Source organism: Callorhinus ursinus, unplaced genomic scaffold, assembly GCF_003265705.2.
Source record: "Callorhinus ursinus isolate GAN/ISIS: 27379988/994484 unplaced genomic scaffold, GSC_fseal_2.0 scaffold36, whole genome shotgun sequence".
In the NCBI taxonomy this organism is placed as follows: domain Eukaryota; kingdom Metazoa; phylum Chordata; class Mammalia; order Carnivora; family Otariidae; genus Callorhinus; species Callorhinus ursinus.
Genome location: NW_027397098.1, coordinates 9,491,319 through 9,515,900, shown reverse-complemented (window position 1 = coordinate 9,515,900; position 24,582 = coordinate 9,491,319). Strand labels below are relative to the sequence as shown.

Sequence of the window (24,582 nt, the reverse complement as noted above, 5' to 3'; positions counted from 1 at the left end):
CAGTCTGAGGAGGCCCCATACCGTATAATTCCAACTGTATGACATTCTGGAGAAGGCAGAACCATGGTAAAGAAATCGGTGGTCGCCAGGGGAGAAGGGAGGGAGGGACAGAGGATTTTTAGGGCCGCTAAAGTCCACAATGGTGGATACATTTATTCAAGCCCGTAGGGTGTCCACCATCAAGAGTGACCTCAGTGTAGACTCTTGGTGATACTGCTGTGACCCTAAAACTGCTCTAAAAATATTAAGTGCTCTTTAAAAAACTTACAAGTATTGATAACTTTCCTATAGATAAATATATTCTTAAGTGGTCACCGCCTACATCCACCAGGTAGAAACGTAATGAATTTCAGGGCAGAAGAACTCCTTGCCTTGAGACACTCAGAATATTACCAACCATGATATTGCTGTCTGCCAGGTTATAAATAGTCTCCCAGTCATATAGATAATTATCTATTCATAAGGGTTAATTGAGGATTTAAGCTCTTTTTTTTATTTAAAATTTATATGCTTTTCTTACATTTATTTTTCCTTTATTAAAATGTATATTTTGCCTTACTACATTCACCACACTAGTTCATTACAGAGAACTGAGGAAACAGAAATCCTAAGAAAGAAAAAGTCCTTCATAATTTTACCACCAAGGATCCTTCCCGTAATTTTTTTCTATGCATATTGATTTTTAAAACTCAAGATCATACTATATTTAGTGCAATCTTTTTATATTTAGTGGGTAGCTCCTTTCCATTTCTGGCTCCCACATGACCTGACTGACCTTTCTTTCTCCGCTCTCATAAATGGGCTTGTTTCGATCGCTCGATATTTTGCCTTTATACCTTAATTATTTGAGTAGACTTCAACGGAAGAGATTGCCTGAGACAATCTATAATGTCATTTTGAATAGCTGAATAGTTCTCTCTTGTTTAAATGCATAATTCAATTAGTTAATTCCCTGTTGGTTATATATGAACTTGTTGCTACTTCTTGGCCATTTGAAAGAGCACTGCAATAAATATCCCTGTGGTGAGATCTTTGCAAGTATTTCCTTAGGGTAAATTATTAGATGAGGAATTATGGGTTAAAGGAAATTAATATCATTTATGCGTTCCATCCCCAGTAATGGTGTGCATGAATATTCCTGTTTTCTGCACCCTTGCCAACATTAAATTGACAACTGAAAAATAGAAACCGTTCTGCCAATTAAAGTAGCTAAAAATATTGTCTCCCAGTATTAATTTACATTATTTCATCACTGGAGTTGTAGATACTTCCATATATTGATTACTCCATCACTTATGCTGCATTATGAAGTACTCATTTCACATCTTTATTCATTTTCTTCTATTTATTTGTTCATTTACATCCTCTTGACTTTTGAGTGTACTCTTTTTTTTTAAGATTTTATTTATTTATTTGAGAAAGAGAGAGAGCAAGCATGAGCGGGTGGGAGCGGCAGAGGCAGAGGGAGAAGCAGACTCCCCGCTGAGCAGGGAGCCCGATGCGGGACTCGATGCCAAGACCCCGAGATCATGACCTGAGCCAAAGGCAGACGCTTAACCGCCTGAGCCACCCAGGTGCCCCAAGGAGTGCACTCTTCTAAAAATTAAAGACATTACACTTTTGATGGTCACATATGTTAAAGTTCTTCCTCCTCATTACCTATTTGCTTTTAATTTTACATATGAGGTATTTTGATACGCATTAAACAGGGATTCATATCGTCACGTGGTTTATTCCTTCGGTGTCATAACTAGAGAGTGGTTCACCTACCTAAGATTACATAATTACATACTTTCACTTTTAAGCAGGTACATTAGAAAAAAAGTAAAATACCACAGCACTTAGAAATCAAACACTTAAATGACATAAAGTGGAGACATAAAGCAACGTATACTAAAATAAAGACAAAATCCATTACTAGACCATCTCTAAAGTTTAAGCATACTGAAAGTTACCAGTAATGAGCCATTCCTTCTACAGGAAAACAAAGGCGTTCTGTCTCAGAATGAATTTCTTTTTAAAAGCTTTCCATCCTGCCTTAGATTCGTCTGGATTATCTAAGCCATTAAACATTACCAGGGGAAAAAAATAAGACAAGAAAATATTAAGGAATTCAGGTGGCAAAGACTTTTAACTATTTGTCTCTTTCCTGTGGATAAATTTGCACAGAGGCAGTGATGAGAGAAAATTCACTCTGGACCTCCAAATTCCTATGACCCTATTCTTTTGTGTGGGGAAGCAAGAACAACTATCATCTGAATGTGAAATGCTCTCATCTAGTGGACTGTGGAGTTCATCAGCAACATGGTTCCTATTCAGAAACGGACCTAGAGAATCTTGAGTTGTCCACTGCTTGAGGCTGCATCATACGTATTAACATTTTGGGGGTCTTGTGGCTAGCGAGAGAAGTGAAAGCATGCATCGGGGGTTACAGGAGTTTCTCCGTGATGGGACGCAGTGCAGACCAGGGATGCGGGAGATGGAGGAGGAGAGTAAAAGGGAGATTGAAACCAACATTATCAAGGGCATGGCACAAATTAGTTGTTCTGTATCTCAGGTCGGGATTATTACCCCATTTTATAGATGAACAAACAGAGGCCCAGAGAGGTCTAGCAGCTTCCCGTGGTCACACAGCCAACAAACGAGGAGACAGGATTTGAAAAACCAGGATGTTGGAAATAGCAGGAGTAAGTGAAGACACCAAGAAGTATAGCTTGTGAGACTCACATCAGTCCCCCAGGGTAGTGTTCAGGAAGACAAAATTTAGAGTTGAACATCGAATTCTTTCCAGTCGAGCACAAAAATACATGTCTTAGTAAGGAGTGCCTTTGGTTGGTTTATAGAAATTCGCTGACTTAGGATGGGTTCAACATAATGATTTTTCAACTTTATAATGGTGCAAAATGGTATGTATTCAAGTAGAAATCATACTTGGAATTTTGAAGTTGGATCTTGTCCCGGGCTAGCCATGTGCGATCAGTCCTCTCTCTCGGGTGCTGGGCGGTGAGCCGCAGATCCCAGGCAGCCAGCAATCACGAGGGCGGACGACCCATCCCGACAACCATTCTGCACCCATCACTGTTCTGTTCTTCCCTTTCAGGGCCATCCTCAACACATGACATGGGACAGTCAACCCCTGATGATCAAATAAGCTTTGTGCGAGGTGACTTACCCACCTGTTGGCTGATGGGAGTGTTGTGGGCACATTTAAGGCAGGCCAGGCTATGCTGTGATGCTTGGTAGGTCAGATGTACTAAAAGCATTTTCCACTTACAATGTTTTCCACTTACGATGGGTCAGTTGGGACATAACCCCATTTTAAGTGGACAATCTGTATTAATTTCCTCCTTCAAGTTTTGACTTAGGTGGGTACCTAGAGGCTTTTGCTTCGGAGTCAAAAGTGCTTGCTAATTGGTTTTATGTAAGAATATCTATAAATACGTTGCGATTTTATGGCCTGGTTATCCACTAAGAGCTTAGGATTGTCCCTATTGAAAATCGACAGATATGCCCTTTCAAGAATATACGCCTTTGCAGGGGGCCATGCTTTCCTCTGAACGTCATAGTGCTGCATACAAATGCTTTCTGAAGCTTTAGCTTGCTTATTCCTATTCAAAGGATATGCTCTGCTTTCCCCCCAAAATAAAGGCATTTCCAGGAACACCAAGCACATCTTTTTTTTTTTTTTTTTTTTTTATTTCCCATAGACTTCCTCTTGGCAGGATCAATACGGTCGGTTTACAAATTACATGTAGGTGCGCGGAATAGATGAAGGTTCATTGGATGCGAGCCCGCTCACTACACCTCCCATATGACCAGATGTCGCCCTTAATTCTCAGCTAATCGCTTCTGCAAACATTGTTAGTTCCGGCCACTCAGGCTGCACTCTGATCAAAGCAGCATTAGCCATTAGCCGTCCTCGGTGTAGGAGAGGGGAAATAAGGTCCTTCGTGTTGCAAATGAGTGCCCTCAAAGCACGACTTCCCTTGTTTGGTTTTTACTAATCCGTGTTTGAAATAGGTCCCTGTGCCTCCATATTAGGCCATCTTCATTGGCGAACTAATTTGCCTCTGTCTTTTTTCACTATCAGCAGCAGTACTCTTTCTATTTGAATAAAGTCTTTACAGGAAAGAGGAAGTGTCTGCAACGATGTTCCTCTCCCATGATCTGATGCCAGAGTGCAGCTGAATGAAAGGCAGGGCGCTTCCCCTAAACACAGCTACCCCAAAGGAGGAATTCTTTGCCATCATGGACTAATTACTTTGTGCCGACTAATTACTGGAGCTCTGTCTGTGTGTTGGGGGGGGTATGCATTCCAAGGTAGAATTTTGGGGATGGGTAAAATGTCTGGATCTTTGCATCATGCTACTGCACAACACGTAAAAACCACACCGGCACTCTGAAACCCCACGTTCTCTCTCTCTGCCTCCCCCTCCCAGCCAGCTGCCTCGCCTCTTCAGGAACGAAAGAGGAGGGAGGGGGAGGAAACAGGCAGGCAAGTCCCCTGCACGGCGCGCCCGCTCAACCCCTTGCCTCCCACGTGCACCCACCCTGTCCCCCAGTGCACGCTCTGGACTGTAGCCCACGGATGATGAAGATCCACAGGATGTGGTTGCCTTTCCCCTTCCCGGCACCTGGAGGCAGAGAGCCAGAGCCTAACACCGGGATGCTGTGACTGTTGACCTTCTGTGTCAAGCGGACAGGGCGAAGGGCTGCCCCGAGAGCTGGTAGAACATTATCTCTGTGTGTGTCTGTGAGCATTTCCATCTGTAGGCTGGATGAAGAAGACCCCTTCCCTATTGCAGGTGGGAATCTCTAATCCATTCAGGGCCTGAGTAAACCAGAAAGATGGAGGAAGGGCGGATTTGTTCTCTTGTTCCATGCGACACTGTCTTCTCCCACCCTTGGCCATGGGTGCTCCTGGTTCTCGCCTGGGCCTTTGGACTTGGACTGAATTATATCGCTGGCTTCGTAGTGTCTCCAGCTGGAGGATGGCAAGTGTGGGACTTCTCAGCCCCGGGAATTGTGTGATCTAATCCCTTACAAGGGTTCTCTGTCCAACAGCACCCTGCTCCCCTCTCCAAGGCTCAGCTCCCCAAGTTGGGCGCCATGACGCCAGACCCAGCCTTCTTCCATGCTCCCTGCTTGGCATCACCCTTGTTTGGTGACACCTGTCACTCAGAGTGGGAAGAACGGCCACCATATTAACAGACCCACCAGAGGAGTGGTTTTCAACCAAGGGTGATTCGTCTCCTCAGAGGTTTTTTTGAGTGATGTCTGGAGATATTTTTGCTGTCACAACTTCAGGGGTGTTACTGGCTTGTGGTTGAGTGGAGGTCAGGGACATTGCTGAACATCCTACAGTGCATGGGATGGCCCCCGACAACAAAAACTCCTGCCCCAAATACCAACAGTGACAAGGTGGAGAAGCCTGCCCTTGAACATCCCAAAGTTGGTCTGCCCAAGTCCAGAGCCACATGGGTCCCCGGGACGTGGTATTTGGCAGAAGCCTTCCCAGATCTCTGAGCACGAGCAGGTAAGGTGCAGAGTAGGGTAGCAGAAGGGTTAAGATATCTGGGTTGTGGTCCCAGCTCTGCTCTGAGCCAGTCCTTGCATGAGAAGCCACTTCCTGTGTCAGGCTTCTGGATAGGAAGATACCTATGCTCCCAGAGTGGTCATGGGTGCAGAGACCTGAAATCGCTCAGATACCACCCATAGGAGATGCTGAGGACACATCTGAGCGTGCTCAGCCAGGCTTGGCTAAGGATGGAGAGCCACCTGCCCCCTCCCCCTCCACTCGGGGGAAAGTCTGTACAGGACCTGGCTCCGTTGGCTTCCCTGCCCCTCATGTCCTCAGCCACCTCCCCTGACAGGCTGGGGTGCAACCCCCAGACCCCAAGCATTTACCCTCCCCATTCCGTGCCCCACAGCTTCCTGATAGCATTGCTTATTTTCTGCTTTTGCTTTGCCTCCAAGCTCTAATTCCATTTTTAAAATAATCATCATTGACAATATGTAAGGCTCATTGTAGATCAGATGTTTGATAACAGTAGGTCCACGAGTCCATCGATTTTCCTACTAGCTTCGCACTAAGTCCTCAAAACCAGTCTGGAAGGAGCGCCTGGGTGACTCAGTCGGTTAAGCGTCTGCCTTTGGCTCAGGTCATGATCCCAGGGTCCCAGGATTGAGCCCCACGTTGGGTTCCTGCTCAGCGGGGAGTCTGCTTCTCCCTCTGCCCCTCACTCCACTCATGTTCTCTCTCTCTCTTTTGATCTCTCTTTCAAATAAATAAATAAATAAAGTCTTAAAAACAAACAAACACACACCACTATGGAAGCATCTCTACTTTCTCTACTGCTAAGGAAAAAAAAAAAAAAAAAAGGCCTGGCTTTCCTGCTCCATCCGGTCCGGATCCCTGCTCTCGCCAGATCCCTTGCCAGATCCCTAGCTGGATCCCTGACAACACCTGAACCACTCCGCAAGTCCCATATGCCTTCATTTCCCTGGATCTCTTCCAGCTAAAAAACTCTTCCTGGAGGACCCTCAAGGTTCTTTGAGAATCACTGTTCAAAAGAAATTTTCTCTACCTGAAATTTCTTAAGGCCCATGAATGGGTATATTTGGTGCCTCACACACAAGAAATGTTCAACTAATATTTGAGCAATAAGTCGATTTGATAATCAGCAGCCCCGACAAATGTCACCGTATCCTATTGCTCTGTGTGATCATTGCTTTATGTCTTGCGAAAGTCAACCGTGTGGTATTTCATGAGTTTCCACGTCATCGGTGGAAACGTGCAGAGAGCATGTCTTTTTCTTATCACTGTTAGTTTCTTATCCTCTCACCAGAAACCCACCACAGTGGAGAGAAAAACCAAAAACGAAAACAAGACAAAACAAAAAACTCAGAAAGATAAAGAAGAGATGGAACCCAACAGAAATCTTAGGGCTCCTGCTGACCCTAAATGTGAATTTTAGAGAACACTGCTCTAATTCGAAGCCTTTCAACAAGCACGGATCCCATGAGAACACTAAATTAAAAACTAACAAGATCTGTCTCTCATTTTATATATTTTATAATATGGAGACAGGGACACATTCTTTGGGAGTCTCCGCCTTGTAGCCCAAAGGAGACTCAATTTCAGTAAATTGCTGGAAATGTGGTACTTTGTGAACAAGAATCTGTTAATGTGCAAAGCCATACTTTTCCATCAGGTCTATTCTGCTAACTGATACATCTAGATGCCCGGAGCAGAAACCACAGCACAAAATGTCACAACAGGGGGGGGGAACCATGGAGGGCACTTGTAACTCACAAGCTTTTACTCCCCAGCTCCAGGGCCGTGTAGCAGTGAGATCTTCATTATTTGTGTGGGGCCCCAGGATGTGTGCTGGTTTTGCAAAGCTCTCCGGCAGAGCCTGCCTTCCTGTTTATCTGCCCCTGTATGCTCGCACAGCACACGCAATTCAAAAACACAAGTGGATGTCTCTTACAACTCAGAACCAGAAGAGACTGGAGCATTTTTAATTAGACTGAAAATAAAAAGATAGCAGCTTTGGAAGATGTGTTCCCCTAGCTCCTTTCCTTTCGAAGGCTGCAATGAAACATGTTCTCGGGAGGACGGATCCTTGCCACCCCAAGGAAAGGGGGAACACGAACCCAATTATTTGGTAGTCAGTTTCGCCCCTAAAATAAATGAGACTGCAAAGCTGTCTTTTACCAGATGCCCAGGTACTGACACAAAACTGCACAACCAGAGTTTCGTGCCCTTCCCCTTGGGGCATGATTTAAACCAAGAAATCTGTCGTTAGGAGGTAAGTAGGGAACAGCTCCAGGGAGAGCCGAAAATGATGGTGAAGGGTTTTTGTCTCCCTCTCAACCCTGTAAAACTAAGTGAAACCGATCTCTGATTGATTATTAAGCACTTTGCTTGAAATGGCTGGGGGATATTCTGCTCATTAAATCCATGATTCTTAGCAGAGTTTTTTCTGCCAGATTGTATCGTGGGGGTGGGGGGAGAGGGACACAGATAATGAGAAGGAAGTAGTTGTACCAAGTTGGCAAAACTCCTGAGGAAGTTAAAAAAACAAACAACAAACAAACAACAACAAAACAGCACTTAATGTTAGCAGCATCCCCTGCAAACTGGAGAGCATTCTTTCTGAGATGAAGGAATCAGGTGAGCAAACCCAAGTCCTCACCTTTACCATGGGAAGCAGTTACTCACTACCGGGAGTGGAAAGGTCTGGAGGAATCCTTTCTTTGTTCGGAAGGGTATACATGCTAGACATTTCCCATTTGCCTCAAATTGATTCCTTGAAGTCATAACACCAGTAAAGGTCAATGTGTTTCTCTTTACTTCAGTCATGAATTATAATTCTTTCTGGCATCATTTTGTGTGTGTGTGTGTGCCTTTTAAAAATTTTGCACACCAGTGCCTTACACCCTGGTATTTAAGAGAAATGAGATTCTCTGGTCTTAAGCAGAACCTTTACGGGGACTCTCTGGTGTGAGTGCGGGAGGCATCATTAGGCTTTTATTTACTAGATGCGTTTTCCCCCCATTTTCGCGGTTTTTACTTTTTCCCCACTTTACTTGAAATAACATCGTCTTCACTCTATCTGGGAATAAAAGATGATTACCTTTTTGTTCAGAATCCCCTAAACTAATACAGTTATTCCGTGCGTTGCTAAGCAACTGAGCCAGATTCCCCAGAAGAATCTCACTTCGCTGTTAGATCCTGGTTCCCTTTTTGGTAATTGACCGCGGAGAGAGTCTGCTGATGGGAAGAAGGAGCTCGAAACCAAGAGACTGCAAGAGTAAAACAATTTCACTGTTCTGAGTTCTCTGAAAAACTTTCATCTCAGATAAACAAATTGTGGTATGTTCCTCACAACAGAATACTATTCAGTGATAAAAGGAACAAGACGCAGACAGACACAACATGGTTGAACCTGAAGTGTGCTGGAAAGGAGCCTGACACAAAAGAGGACTGGGCTGATGATGGGAATGTCCCTTCATCTGTCTCCCGATTGTGGTGGAAGTTGCACACCAACATGAAATGGAAATGGGTGCCTTTTACTGTTTTTTTAATGGGAAGAAAATTCACATCATCTATATAGGTTAAGTGCACCTTTGTTACTAAAGAAAGAGTTTTACTTGGGAAGAATCGCAACTAATATTTCTCTCTTGGCTGCTTTTCTCCTTTCATTTTTATTTTTTTTTCATTTTTATTAAAGTTATACATGCACAGAATTTGAGGAGTCTCCTACTCCATAAACACAATTACTTTCAACTGTTTTTAACTGTTTCTCTTAATGTCATATTCCTAGTAAAATGTTTATACTGCTGCTTCTTGATCTTTCAGATTTTGCTTTATTGGCTCCTCACTCTGGAAATTTAGTATTGCGTATCCTCTCTCTCTCTCTCTCTCTCTCTCTCTCTCTCTCTCACACACACACACACACACACACACACACACACACACACACACACATTTCCATCCTTCATCTTCCCAATGTGGTTATACCATAGTTTTATTTAACTTTGTTTACCTTATTGTGATCATGGAAATGCCATTCATTGCTGAGACAAGTAGCAAACTGATTCTCTTTCCTTTCCTGCACGCTGGTTTCCCCTGGAGTGACTGAGAGCTGGGGTTTGTTTCGGTGGTTTAGTTTTCTTGAGCGAGGCCCCGTGATGTGCAGGTCCCCAACACGATGGTCACGTGGGGTCTTCCTTCCCATCCTCGCGGGCTCCCCTTCACCTCTCATTGGACTTGCCTCTTCACCTGGCTTATGAAACTCCCTTAAAAAGGACACATGGCAGGTCTGCTTCACTAGAACCCCTTTTTAATCTGCCCTCATATGTAAATGGCTGCTTACCTGGGTGTAGATGTCTAGATTGAAATTCATTTCCTTTTGGAAACTTGAAACTCTTTCTCCACTTGAATCTTAGGTTCTAGTGTTGTTTGAAGAAGTCTGTGCCATTCTGATACAATGTAGCTGCAGGACACCATTTTCTTTCTGGGCAAGATTCTCAAGAGACTCTTCTTTCCATTGTCCCACTGTTCCGAAACATCACAATGATGTGCCCTGGGGGGGGGGTCCATTTTCACCCACAGTGCTAATAACTCAACAGCCCCTTTCAATCTGGCAACTCATTTTCATCTGTTCTGGAAAATTCTTTGAATTGTGTCCCTGAGCATTTCTTTCTTGCCTACCATGTGTATGTCTGGATACCCCAGACCCATCTTCCAGTTACCTTATCTTTTGGTTCCGATTTTCTTTTGCTTTGTGTGTCCTTTCAATTTTAGTTTCCAACACATCTACTGAGTTGCTTCTGGTCATCATAATTTCCAAGCATTGCTTCCAAGGGTGCGATATATTATTTTATTTCTCTCCATATGTTAATAAATGTCTCAAAGTTTTGTTCTCTCTACATAGGATCCTCTACGTTTCTATTTTCTGTATGACTTGGTCTCTGTCTTAGTCCATTTGGGTTGCTGTAACAAAAAAATGCCATAGACTGGATGGCTTATAAACAACCCAAGTTTATTTCTCATAGTTCTGGAGACTAGAAGTCCAAGATCAAAGCACTAGCAGATTTGGTGCCTGGCAAAAACCCACTTCCTGGTTCACAGCCTTCTCACTGTGTCTTCACATGGAGGAAGGGGTGGGGAGCTCTCTGGGGTCTCTTTTGCAAGAACACCAATCCATCAATGGGGAGCCTCTACTCTCATGACCTGGTCACCTCCCACCCAAAGACCCACCCCAAACACCATCACACTGAGGGTTAGGTTTCAACGTATGAACTTGGAGGAAGGGGCAAAGGGACAGTGAACATTCAGTCTATTGCAGGCTCTCTCTTAGGATGAAAGCTTTCCACAGATGTCTGGTGATCCTTTGCTATCTGCCCATTTTTAAGACTGGACCATTAAAAGGCCGACAGGGAGCTCTCTCTGTATAGATGGGGCTTGTGGAATGTGGACCTCACTTCCTAGTCTTCCATCAGGTGGGGAAGGAGCGATTGGAGATCAGGGACCCAGGGGCTTCTTAAAAAGACTCTCACCTAGGGCGCCTGGGTGGCTCAGTTGGTTGAGCGACTGCCTTCGGCTCAGGTCATGATCCTCGAGGCCCTGGATCGAGTCCCGCATCGGGTTCCCTGCTCGGCAGGGAGTCTGCTTCTCCCTCTGACCCTCCCCCCCCCATGTGCTTTCTCTCTCTCATTCTCTCTCTCGCAAATAAATAAAAATCTTTAAAAAAAAAAAAAGACTCTCACCTAATCCTCTTGTGCCGAACCCACTTTCAGTGCTATTCTAGAAGTATCAGTGCGGCATATTCCTGAATCTTCTGGGTTCTGCTTCTTGGCTTCCCTTATTGGAAGCTTAGAATTCATCTTTCTAGAATCTGTATCTCTTTCTACCCCTTTCCAGCTTGCAAATTTCCTCCATTACTTCCTCTCTTCTGTTCTTCTTTTCTGTGTGGACTTACTGCTTATTAGCAGATAACCCCTTTTGGGTTGCTTCTGGAGGTTTTAGGAGAGCATGGAGACAAATGCATGAGGTCCCCCTGCCATCTTTAACTAGAAAAAAAAAATACTGTTTTCCAGTTTTATTGAGAAATGATCACTGCAGAAGTTGAAGGCACTCAGCATGACATTATGATTTACATATGTTGTGAAATGATCACTATCGGAGGGTCAGCTCACATCTATCTTCTTGTATGGATACAAGAAAAAGAAAGAAAAAAGAAAAACATTTTTCCTTCTGATGAGAACTCATAGGAGCTCCTCGCTTGTCGTCCCCATATATCACACAGCAGTGTAAGGGGCGGCCATCGCGTTGCACATCTCATCCCGTGAACTTATTTATCTTATTACTGAAGTTTGTACCTTTTTCAATCACCTTCTTCCGATCTCTCCTTCCCACTCCCACCACTCGCCTCTGGTAACCACAGGGCTGATCTCTTTTCTGCGTGTTCTGTTTTGTTTTAGATTCTATATATAAGTGAGATCATGCCGTATTTGTCGTTCTCTGTCTGATTTATTTCACTTAGCGTAATGCCTTCAAGGTCCGTCCAAGCTGTTGCAAATGTGAGGATTTCCTCATTTTCTGTGGCTGAATGATACTCCATTGTATATATATTTACCACAACTTTTTTATCCATTCACCCACTGATGGACACTTGGGTTGCTTCCATGTGTTGGCTATTGTAAATGATGCTGCAGTGAACATTGGGGGGGTGGAGGGGGACAGATATCTTCTCCAGTTCGTGTTGTTTCTTTTGGATATGGTCCCAGAAATGGAAATGTTGGATCATATGATAGGTCTATTTGTAATTGTCTGAGGACTGCCCAACCTGTTTTCCATAGTGACTGTACCAACTTAAAATAATTTTAAAAGGGTTTTAATTTTATATTTTGGATGAGTAATAGAACAAAAGAAGGACCCAGAAAAATATACCCATATAGACAAAGGAAATATGGGAAAACACACAGAGAGGAAAGAGAAAACGCTGACCAAGTGAGACAGGCAACAAAGGAGGGCAATTAAAAAACACAGATTACTGGGGTGCCTGGGTGGCTCAGTCGGTTAAGCGTCTGCCTTCGGCTCAGGTCATGATCCCAGGATCCTGGGCTCGAGTCCCGCATCGGGCTCCCTGCTCAGCGGGGAGCCTGCTTCTCCCTCTGCCTGCCGCTCCCCCTGCTTGTGCTCTCTCTCTCTCTCAAATAAATAAAATTTTTAAAAACGAACAAAAAAAAAACCCACCACAGATTACTGGGGCTCCGGGCTGGTTCAACTGATAGAGCTTGCAATTCTTGATCTCAGTGTCCTGAGGTAGAGCCCCAAGTTGGGTTTTGAGATTACCTAAAAAAAAAAAAAAAAGATTTAGAAAAACCACAGACTATTAGGAAACCACAGGTGGGTGGGGTGATGTTGCTGTTGAAGTAGCATCCTAGTTACATAAGGAGGACATCAAGAGCCAAGGTCTTCCTGTAACTGACCGGAGGGAGCTACTGAAGCGAAGCCTGCCTGGCAGTTAAGCAAGCTGGTTACTTGTTACATAAAGACTCTGGACTTACGCCTTTAATGCAACTGGGTTTTTCCTCTGCACAGTCACCATTTCCTCTCCCACATCCCCTGCACACGGTAAACAAAGGAGGATACTCTGCTGGTTCCTGCAGAAGGCGAAGCTCTGACGTGCCCAGAGCAGACAGGACCTCAGGTGACCCTGGTACCTTTGGATAGAAGAATCTCTCTGCCACCAGACAGTTCAGGTAGGGGCGCCGGGGTGGCTTAGGTGGTTAAGCGACTGCCTTCGGCTCAGGTCGTGGTCCTGGAGTCCCGGGATCGAGTCCCACATCGGGCTCCCTGCTGAGCAGGGAGTCTGCTTCTCCCTCTTCCCTCTCATGCTCTCTCTATCTCATTCTCTCTCTCTCGGATAGATAAATAAAATCTTTAAAAAAAAATAATATTATCTATAATAGCCAATCACCCCCAAACAACTCAAGAGTCCAGCCATGGAAGGACAATTTAAACAATGTTACATTTGTGTACCTCGGACAGATATTACCTCTAAAGTTCACATCAAGCCTGCAAGACAGATATTTGCATCATTATTTAATAAAGACCGAAACTGACACACAAACAGGTGATGTGACTTCCCCAAAGCCACGCCAGGGTCAAGATGTCCTTTTCAGACATCCTCTTCCAGGATTGTGTGTTTTTGGTTTCCCGAATTGATTTAAACGCAACAGGTAGGTCCTAATTCTTACCAACCAGGGAAGTAAGAAACTGGGAGCTTCGAGCTTCACCAGCCAGAGAGAAGCATTTCAAATAAGCAAAGGGGCAGATCCTTAGCAAGCCAATGAGCTGCCGACACCATCAGACTTTCCAAGGCCCTGAGTTAAAAAGGCAAACAGCATAAATCTATTGGCAGACTGTCCATGCTTCTGTCTGTCCTCACAGCACAGGGTTTTCAGAACTGCGTGCCCTTTGCTGATGGAAACCCTGAAAAATACCTTCCTTCGAAGTATTTTGAAGCTTGAGAGGACCACAGAAGAAAAATCAGATGGCTCCCTCCCAAGCGACGGTTGGAGATACCACAGAAAACCTAACAAGGCCCAAATGGGAGGATTTTCAATTTAAAAAAGCCTAGTATGTAGCAACTTGTGACACTCCCCCCCCCAAAAAAAACAGCTGTTCCTTTGGCTGCCAATGCCATAATCTTGTTTCCTAATTGAGGCTTAGTGGAGGAGGTTAATCTTCACAAGCTTACTCTGAAATCAATCTGCACAAGAACCAAGCCCAAAATCAGAGAAAACAAGGTAGAGTTGGTAATTATCCTTCGCCATTTCTGCAACAACTAGGCTGCTGAGTGCTCTGCAAAGCACTCAAACAAAGGTTTGAAGGAGAACCCTCACTTTGAGGAAGATTAACAAATTATCTGTCCTATGCAAAGTCTTCTGTATTATCAGTGATAAGACTCAAATTGAGGGGCGCCTGGGTGGCTCAGTCATTTGAGCGTCTGCCTTCGGCTCAGGTCGTGATCCCGGGGTCCTGGGATCCAGTCCCGGATCCGGCTCCTTCCTCAGCAGGGGGCCTGCTTCTCCCTCTCCTCCTCACTCGTGCTCTCTCTGTCTCTCTCAAATGAATAAAATCGTAAAAAAAAAAAAAAAGATTCAAATTGAAGTTTACAGCTTTATTTAATCACACTGCCAACAATAATTCCCGCTGAAGGGTAAGCTACCCAAAGTGCGTTAAGATGCCACCCCTCCTGGGAGCATTTGCCGTGAACCCCGAGACGGGGTAGGGGAACTTCAGGCAAAGATGTGACCTCCCCCTTGCAAAATTTCAGACAGGAGGGAGCAAAAGCAGAACCCCAGAGCTGGAAAAGACCCAAGGGGTGGTCTGCACCTGTTTCCTCATTTACAGAAACCTCGGGCACCAAGACGTGGCTGGTGTCAGAACTCAAATTCCCCGACTCCCCGGTTCTGGGCTGGCTCCACGCGGCTACCTTATCTTCCCTCTGGGAGGGAAGCTGTGTGTTGTGACAGAGGGACCCGAGGAACCGCAGGGTCGGAGAGCTGGCTCCCCGTCGCCTCCCCCGGGGTTGCGTGTGGGGTGCTGGAGGTGGGATGAGGAGACAACTCAGAAAGAAATCCAGCGCAGCAGCATCTTCTGAAGACCGTGACCTTCAGCCCGGTCTTACCCAAGGTGGCAAATAGGGAAGATCATTTTATTTTTTATTTTATTTTATTTTTTAAGATTTTATTCATTCACTTGAGAGAGAGAGAGAGAGAGAGAAAGGGAACACAAGCAGGGGGAGAGGCAGAGTGAGAGGGAGAAGCAGGGAGGGAGAAGCCCGACGTGGGGCTCGATCCCAGGACCTGGAGATCATGGACCTGAGCCGAAGGCAGATGCCCAACCATCTGAGCCACCCAGGCGCCCCCAGGGAAGATCGTTTTAAAGTTGCGTTTGGGCTTCACAGTTCCTCACCCGTGGACACAAGAAAACCCTTCCCGGCAGCCTAAGTGCTCCTCGCTGTATGTCCAATCACGATTTAAAGTCACCTCCCAATGATCAGTGTATCAATCGTTTGAGGCGTGACCAGTCTCTGCAGAGTGTGCTCTCCACAGCGCAGGGAAACAGCTTTAGAGGCGCATGTTTTCCGTTTGGAAAAGGCTCGATTTAATACACATCTTAACAGCCCCCCTGAGCTGCATCCACACAGATGGTCTCGCCATTTCTATGCTTTTCTGTTCTTTGGCTCTCTCTTTATTCTTTCTTGTATATTCTTTCCCCTTATTCTGGTATGCACAATTGTTGCTTGGAATAACAAGGACCCACCAAACAACTATTACTAATTATTCCCATGGAGAACTCAAAATTTTGAAAAGGTGGGCAACACAGTTGATTCGTTTGCAGAAAGATGGCACTTTGGAAGAGTTATGGGAGAAGTCTCGGCAGCCATATTTTGTCTAAAGCTTGAGTAGTGGAAGGCAGGGCAATGTTGTCCTGATAGGAATCCAAATGGAATTAGATTTCTGCTTCTAACAGCCTGATCAGATCCCGGAGAGTGGAAAAGCTGGAAGGTCCACTTAAGACACCACATGAGAGACCTCTGTGTCCCCCTTACCCGAGCTTCTCACCGGGGACCAGGCACAAGCTGATTGGAGAGAAAGAGCCAGTTCTGCTTAGAAATATCCCCACGACCTATTTGGCTGATTAGCCAGCCCTCAGAGCGGATATGCACAGAACCAGGAAAGCAGGGGCAACAAGTGGAAACCCCAAGAGGCTGTCTATTTGCAGTTTTGCGGTGGGCTGTGCTTACCGCACAGATTTCAATGCCTCAGTGAAAATATTACGGCCCAGTTGGAAAGCTGGAATGCTTAGTCAACCCCAATTCAGGTATCTTCTTCTCCTCTGCTTTTCTGAAGGAGAGAGAGTGAGAAGCAAGGAAAACAACAAGGAGGGGGTAGGTGCAAATATTCCCAGCACCCGACCTCCTCTAGTAGCTCCTATGTGCCAAGGGTAAAGATGGCAGCCGTCCCAGAGTAAGAGAATGTTTGATGAGTTGTGTGGCCTCATGAACTGCAGGCCATATCCTTGGGAACAAAGTTCGTGAACGTACTTAACATAGTGCTCGGCAGATGGTATGTGTTCTAGAAGTTTTTCTTAAATTTCAATCTAATCTGAGTGTCTAGGGCCGGGTGTGCTTTGTTGTAGGAGTGTGACTTTCATGGTGTTCAATTTCCAGGGGCAATTACGGAGTAAGGGCCCAGTGAGTGAGATTGGATGGTTAGGGGGGCAGCAAGCTCTGGAGATAGACAGGCAAGGGAGAACAGGAGGCCAGTTACTCCCCAACGGCCATCCATGCTCCCTTCTGAAGCACCAAGCCTCTATTTTGAGCCGGGCACTGAACATTACATTTCCTGACAGTCTCAAAGGGCCACACAACTAAGTTGTGGTCGATCAGATGTAAGTGAAAATGTTGTACGGGACTCCCACGAAGTTTTCTTAAAGGGCATAGGCTACTGGAAAGAGACCTTTTGGCATCACTGTCATACTTCTTTCTGCTTCCTTCCTCGAGGGTGTGATGGCTGGAGCTCCAGCAGTTATTTTGGACCATGAGGTGCCCTTGGAAATGAAACCCATGCATGCACCGAAACTGTCAGAGTGGAAAGATCAGAGCGTGGGTCCCCAAGGACCACTGTAGCAGCCCGGTACTGCCTGTCTGCAGAGTTGTATGACCCAGAAGCAAATTTCCGCCTTGCTGAAACAACCGTTACCTGTGGTTTTCTGTTACATGTGTCTAACCCTAATTTTAACTAACCTAGAAATCCACTCTGCTTTGCATCCAAATGCCCCAAGTGAATGTGAATGGCTTGCCATTTGCAGTTACTTACATGGAGTGGTGACAGTGGATGGTGACAGTTTTCACATCGTTAGATGAGAAAGATCACTTTGTTTTATGATTTCTTTCATTAAAACACTCATTTCTTTTTTACACATGCTCTTTCTGGTTTGCTCTCAGATTTCCAAAGAAAGGAAAGAAGTCACCCTGCTCTTGACACACCAGTGGTGGCCAAAAGTAATGCAGGATCCCCAAAACAGAACAGCCTTGCCTCTCAATCCTCCCCCACTAGCTCTAGAAACCCCCAAAGAGAGGGTCTCACACTTGCTGATGACACAGCCCTTTGTGCAATGACACTTTTCCTCCCCGAAGCCTCCTATGAGTGGCCTTGGCTCCCAACAAGTGTGCAGTCCTGAGCTGCTCCCCCTCTGCTCAGGTAATGGCTTCTCCACCCTATGATTTACTCCGAATGCACCCTTCCCATCTTCCCACATACCTTGTCACACGTCTGCTCTAACAAGGACGTCTTGTGCTTTCAATAGCTTAAGTCGCTTTATTGAAAGGGCTCTTTCAATATTTGCTTGGTTTTTCATCACAGACCCCCTTCCCTAGAACCGAAGTGGGATTGCAAGGCCCCGAGGGGAGGTTTATATTTTATGATTCTTTGCGTCGCTTATACCTACCATAGTGTCTTCATCTACTGGGCCTGATAAAACAAAAATACCACAGACTTGGGGGTTACAAACAATAAGCATTTCTCTCTCTCAGTTCTGGAGTCTGGCAGTCTAAGATCAAAGCACCAGTGGGCTTGGGGTCCAGCGAGGGCTGCTTCCTGGCTCAGGGATGGCCACATTCTCGCTGCATCCTCATGTGGCAGAGGGGCATGGAGCGCTCTGGAGCCTCTTTTATAAGGGTCCACCCTCATGAGCTTAATCTCCTCCTCAAGGCCCCACCTCCTAATACCATCACATTGGGGGGGTAAGATTCAACCTGTGAATTTGATGGGGGGATACAAACATTTAGATCATGACACAGAGTCCCTGACACCTCCTGGAGGGTATTCATTAAAAGTTTTTGAATGAATGAAGGCCCTAGTGGCCCATATCATAAATCCATTTATTCTCTCTTCTATTAGTCTCTATTCTAACTTAAATAATCACTCTGGAGTCAAACTCAGCTCTTGTCCTGAACGACAAGCTCTTTCCCCGCGGACTCTTACTGACCTCTGAAAATCAAAAGGATTTCTCTTGCTATTAGGTACCGTGCACAATACTGGGCCTCTTGGAGGGTCGGGCAGAGGAGAGAGTCTTTTGCCTCACACGCTTGACGGATCATCCGAATTATTCCTACTTCTCTCATCCCTAGTAATAAGCTCAACATAGCAGGCGTAAGGGTCAGCATTTCCCTGCAGAATTGCACACTTAAAGTGTTCCAAATCCTCAACTTTCTATTTTTCTCCCCCCTATGCTTCCACGGTTCCTGTGCTGACGGGGGACACAGAGGAGGCACAAGGAAATGCTAGCCTTGGGATAGCCATTTGGGATGGGCAGGTAGAGGCCAAGAAGACAACTGTTAGCGACTCGGGCTAGACTCCCTCACGGGATAAGTTTAGGTGAAGATGTGGGGGGTTAGTCCCTTAGCCTCGCACAGCAGGAGAATGCGAGATGGACACACTTCGGCTCCTGAATCTGGATGAGAAAAGGAGGCGCGGTGCTGTTTATTAAACTGTTGGAAAGAGCCACCATGCTGCCCAAATCTAAAGGGTAACGGGTGTATCCCGTGAACGAGTTTCTGCGGGCTCCTTCTTCGGAAGGTGGGAGGTGGTAGGCAACTGTGCCACAGAACGCTCCAGAGCGAGGTAAAATTCTGCAGCCACGGGGCCTGGTGAGGGCTCCCAGAGCAACAGAACAAGGGAAACTGGCTTAGCAAGACCCCCCCTCCCCGCCCCAACACCAGCCGGCTCTGAAGAGCTTCCCCACAAGACAACACACTCCAGCTCATTAAATCACAACGCAGAGTGATCTGGCCTGCTTCCTTATTACACACCCAGCACCTCGAACAATGCTTGGCGTGGATCAGGAACCCCGTAAATATTTGTGGAGCAGATAAATGAATGCACGCACAACGCAATCGCCCATCTGTGACTTTAAAGCAAATTTTAGGGACCATGGCAAGTAGGTAGTACAAAGCAGGTGCGGTGCTGGGAAGCTTTGGGATTCAAATGAGCAGGTGCTGCCTCAGGATTTTGATAAGCCAAGCAAGAAATCTGTGGGGTAGCACTGACCTCCATGTTCTTTCAGCCAGAGATGGCAAAACCTTCTGCTTAGCCCCAGAGACGTTCAGAAACTCCTTCCTCTCTTTCCCTTTGAGTTGGCGTCTGGCTCTAGTGAAGCAGATTGGAAGTTCAGACTCCTGGCTTCAAGTCAGAGTTGCTTTTTAGTTTTTTCTTCCAGTTTCAGGTATTTATGAATCGGTGCAAGCCCCAACACAGTGCACCATTGTGATTCTGTGCGTTTAGAGAGGAACCGTTTCCTGCATGAGTGGGGGATTGTGCAGATGGCTTCTGGAAGACCTTCGTTCTTAGCCGCTTTGTAAGTGAAATGTTTCATTCAGAAGTCTGGACCTCTTTCACTCCGTTGTCGTCTTTCTTCACGGAGTAGAACGTGTCTTGATCACGGGGACCCAGTGCGTTTCCAGGGTTCTGGGTGATTCCTCCTACCCCAGCTGATGTTGGGATTGAACGACGCCAAGCCCAAGACCTACAGCGCTGCTCCCGTACGTGCCACGAGGGAGCTAAGCTCGAATACTCCTCAGCCTGTCGAGGATTGCGTGTAACGGGGTTGTGGCCAGGGGCCTCGCGATCAGAAGGAGGAAAGAGTAAATCTGCAAGGCCCTGGACTAAGCAAGCAGTCTCTGCACTGAGGATGAATGGACGTCCAAAGTTACCCACAACCCCAAGTCCAGGTTTTGACAGCGTTCCGTGGGCACGTGAGGAAGGGTGTGTGGCCAGCGTGGTCAGATGATGTCGTCTCTCTGCCCCCCCATCATGTCACTAATCCTGGCGGTTCCTGCTCAACTTAACTCACAAGTTTGAGTGGACACCAAACTGAGGAATTAGTTTGAAAAACACCTTTAAAGCTCCAAAGTCTCAAACACAGTGCACAATTCTGGCTTTTTCTGTTTTTCCCCTTCTTTTGTCCTTAGCACACATCGTCTTTTCTTCTTTTCCAATGGTCTTCTCTGTCTTTGTTGCGCTTACGTGGGTTTGCAGCCTTTAAAAAAATGCTGGAAAAACCCCTTCTGACTCTTGAGCTCCATGTGTTTTTATTTTCCACAAAACCGAGGAAAGGCCTCGGTACAAAGCAGGTGCTCAGTGTAGGTATGGCAACGGTATTCTCCAGAACTCACAGCCTCGATGTAATTATGAGGAAGCTCCTGACATGTTTCATGTAAAGTTGTTCGCTTCACCTCTGCATTTCCCCAATTCCCTTTTCAAACAGTCCTGGATGAGTAACAATATACAATCTCCATGGGAACTTCTGTACAAAGAGCAAAGAAGCTAAACTATTAATTCCGAAAGCAGGGCCCAGGAGCACCCGGTTAAAGGAGGAAGATGGCTTGAGTTTCCCTCTGGACACAGAACATCATTTGGGTTAAAAATAGGACAAGAGTGTGAGTGACGAGAGGGGTTTATCCAGCCGAGCATCCCAGCTCCAGGACTGACTCGCAGCCCCAGGGAAGCGGTAACTCCTGACATAGTCTTATCTCCCGTGGGTTCACTGGTCTCTAGAAGAGTAAGGAACAATGACCACGCCCGACACTTAGCAAGTCTACATTCATTATGTCATTTAACATTGCCCCCAAAAAAGAAAGAAAGAAAGAAAGAAAGAAAGAAAGAAAGAAAGAAAGAAAGAAAGAAAGAAAGAAAGAGAAAGGAAGGAAGGAAGGAAAGAAAGAAAAAAAAGCCAGCACTATTATTCTGATCCTTTGGGCAAGACAGAAACCGAACTTGAGAGAAGGTTAATAACGTGCTCAGGGTCACCAATGATGAACTGGCTTTCTGGATCATTTTACAGGTTTCTTGGTGGTTAATTTATAAATTTATTTTGATTTTAAATACAAGAGGAGGAAGTTATGCCATTCACACTGCAGTCATATTATAATTTAAGTAGTGTAAATAACTAATAGGATCCCCGAGCATTTTTCCTCTGGAATACGCATAAAGCTACGTTGTTGACACCAAGGGCTCAGACCCAGTGTCACGAGAGTGGGGATGGTTTGAGTTGCTCCAGACCTAAGCCTGCGGACAGACTGTGGTTCCACACACCTTGCCTGGCTACATCGCAGCCCTTGTGTGTTAATTTGATTTAAAAAAAAATGTTCCTTGGTAATAAAAAGTCATGTTTATAATTACAAGTTTTGATGAAGTTGATAGTGATGATATGATAGAGCTGGCTTAAACATCCTGTTTTTCTTTTCTTTCTTTTTTAAAAAGATTTTATTTATTTATTTGAGAGAGAGATGAGAGAGAAAGAGAGAGAGACAACACAAGAAGCGGGAGGGTCAGAGGGAGAAGCAGACTCCCCGCTAAGCAGGGAGCCCGATGCTGTGCTCGATCCTGGGACTCGATCCCGGGACTCCAGGGTCATGACCTGAGCCAAAGGCAGTCGCTTAAACAACTGAGCCTCCCAGGGGCCCCAAACATCCTGTCTTTCATTTATAAATGTAATTTATAGAAATTCTAAAAATTTCTATAAAAATTATAAAAGAATTGAGAATCTAACAGGAAAAAATCCCTTATAATTGCTACAAACCACAGGTTATGGAATATTGGAAAGTTTGTGCTACATTTCCCTCCAACCTTCTCTTTTAAGTCCATAATTGGTATCATGCTTTGTTTGCCAGAAGGGTGCTATTTTCTTCATATTAGGGTTTTTTTTACCCCCATGTCACTAAAAATTATGTGAAAACATTTTTATACCTTTCAAAATGGCAACTTGCTATAATTTATTGAACTATGCTCCCTGTAGTTAGTTGGTCACTTAGATTATTTCCTTTAAGAAAAGAAGTCATAAATAACTGAATCTATTTTTGCTTAGTACACATTCCCAGAGGAGGGTGACTGGGATGGGGGAAGAAACAATTTGAACATTTGCAATGCAATAATATGTTACCAGCAAGTTGCTTCGCAGACGGGCTGGATCAATTTGCATCGGTGAGGTGGATGCCCTCCTTGTGGGGTCCCAGGTCTCCCCAGCATTTTGGGATTCATTCACTCCTGCAGCAGCCCTTTATGGCAGACGTTCCCACTGCCCACCTCCATGATCTGGTCCCTTCACCTCAAACATCTGTTTCCTGACTGAGCCAGTGACAGAGCTAGATAGAGGAGCATGTCCGAAATCCCTTTTAGAAATCTGTGTCCGCTGTCTAGCACAGGCATGAGCATCCTTGAACAACAAGTAGCGCCCCACACACCCCCTAGACCCCACTGTCCACATGGTATGTCTGTGCTCTGAGACCTGCCAGGCTCCCCCTCCTGCGTACCTGTCTCCTGCCTGGGTGGATGGGGCAGAGGACATTTCCCAAGAAAGCTAACCCTGAGGAGCCCCCTCCCGGTCTCCCCATGTGCATCTTGCGTGTCCTTACCCTTGACTGCAACAACAGGGTACCGTTGGACCCATCTGGGTCATCTTACTGTCACTTCCAGCTGTAGGCACCTCCAGCACCCCGATGTGTAAGTAAGAGCTCTGGTTTGTATTCCTGGGGACACCCCATACTTTTGGGGGACCACAGAACAATGGTCTATGAGGTTTTTAGGAGATCCACTGAGGTTTGGACTGTTTGCAAACGTGTTCCCAAGTGGTGGGAGCTACCGGTGAGGTTCGTATTAGGATTAAGGGTGCAAGTGGCACAGGATGATGCTGCTTGGATGGCAGGAGGCTGGGACTGGAGCTTTTTCGGATTCCGGCAAAGGAAAAGATTAATTCAGAAGCTGACTCCTTGTCAAGGGTCTTGAATCCCCCAGCTGGTGGGTGATGTGAATGGAGAAACTGATGCTCCGGAAAGTTCGACAGTAAAGGACCCTAGACTTGCAGTCCTGAATTGAGGGGGATGATTTCCTCCTTGCAGACCGAGCCTTCCGGCTGGACAAGGATGAATAGATCTGATTACTCTTGTGAGCCAGCGACCACATCTCTTGTTCTCAGTCCTGTGATTTTTTTTCTAGGTCAAAAATATGACTTCCCAAGTTGTGTGTAAAAGCCAGCTTTTTCAAAATGGGACTGAATGCCAGTGGCTTAATATACACTATTCCACTGAATTATGATCATTAAGTCCATCCGAAAGAGTCTCCGAATGAGAAAAGTCAGGAAGTGATTTTTGTTCTATAGGGAAAGAATATGTGGCAAATGATTGATCAGATACCACTTAAATCTTTTCCAGATGAACTTTGTCGTAACATCTGAAATGGAAGGAAATGGTGCAATGATTAGAAATTAACTCTACCCTGTTGCTTCTTCAGGCAGGAGGGAGGGGAAGACAAAGCTGGGTTCCATGGCACGAAAGCCCGGCCTGGTGAGGAGGCAAGCAAGAGGCTGTAAATGCTGGGGCTCACGGAACAGCAGGTGGTTGGGTTGGAACAGCAGATGCAGACTGGTGCAGCCACTGTGGAAAACAGCGTGGAGGGTGTCTGCGAGGGAAACGCGCTGAGTGGGGCTGGCATATGCTTCCTTAAGTCCCTGACCTGCTTGTGTCTCAAAAGACTTTATTAAATGCTTGGAAAAATAGATTGGGAAGTTGATACAGAAAAGGAAAGGGAAAAAAAGGAAAAATGGAAAAGAAAAGAGTGGAAAGAAGGAAGATAGGAAAGAAGATGGAAGGAAAGGGAAGGGAAGGGAAGGGAGGAAGGAAGGAAGGAAGGAAGGAAGGAAGGAAGGAAGGAAGGAAGGAAGGAAGGAAGGAAAGAGAGAGAGAAGAAAGAAAGAAAGAAAGAAAGAAAGAAAGAAAGAAAGAAAGAAAGAAAGAAAGAAAAGAAAGGAAAGAAAGAAAAAAGAAAGAAAAAGAAAGAAAAGAAAGGAAAGAAAGAAAGAAAGAAAAAAAGAAAGAAAGAAAGGAAAGAAAGGAAAAAGAAAAAGAAAAAAGAAAGAAAGGAAAGGAAAGAAAGAAAGAAAAAAGAAAAGAAAGAAAGGAAAGAAAGGAAAAAGAAAGAAAGAAAAAAGAAAGAAAG

The 24,582-nt window shown here is 45.4% G+C and overlaps 2 long non-coding RNA genes across 2 annotated transcripts in view; one reads left to right on the top strand and one right to left on the bottom strand.

The window, feature by feature from the left end:
* Positions 1-7,538: 7,538 nt before the first annotated feature.
* Positions 7,539-10,125, bottom strand: LOC112810107 (uncharacterized). The gene is made up of 3 exons (XR_012374582.1): positions 9,885-10,125; positions 9,555-9,807; positions 7,539-8,811 (listed from the first exon to the last, which is right to left on the bottom strand). It is a non-coding gene; the product is annotated as an uncharacterized lncRNA (long non-coding RNA).
* A 2,878-nt stretch (positions 10,126-13,003) lies between these two features.
* LOC112810101 (uncharacterized) overlaps positions 13,004-24,582 on the top strand; it is a 23,001-nt gene continuing 11,422 nt past the window's right edge. Inside the window, exon 1 of the long non-coding RNA XR_003204750.2 lies at positions 13,004-13,278. This is a non-coding gene — a long non-coding RNA (uncharacterized lncRNA). The remainder of the gene's footprint in view (positions 13,279-24,582) is intronic.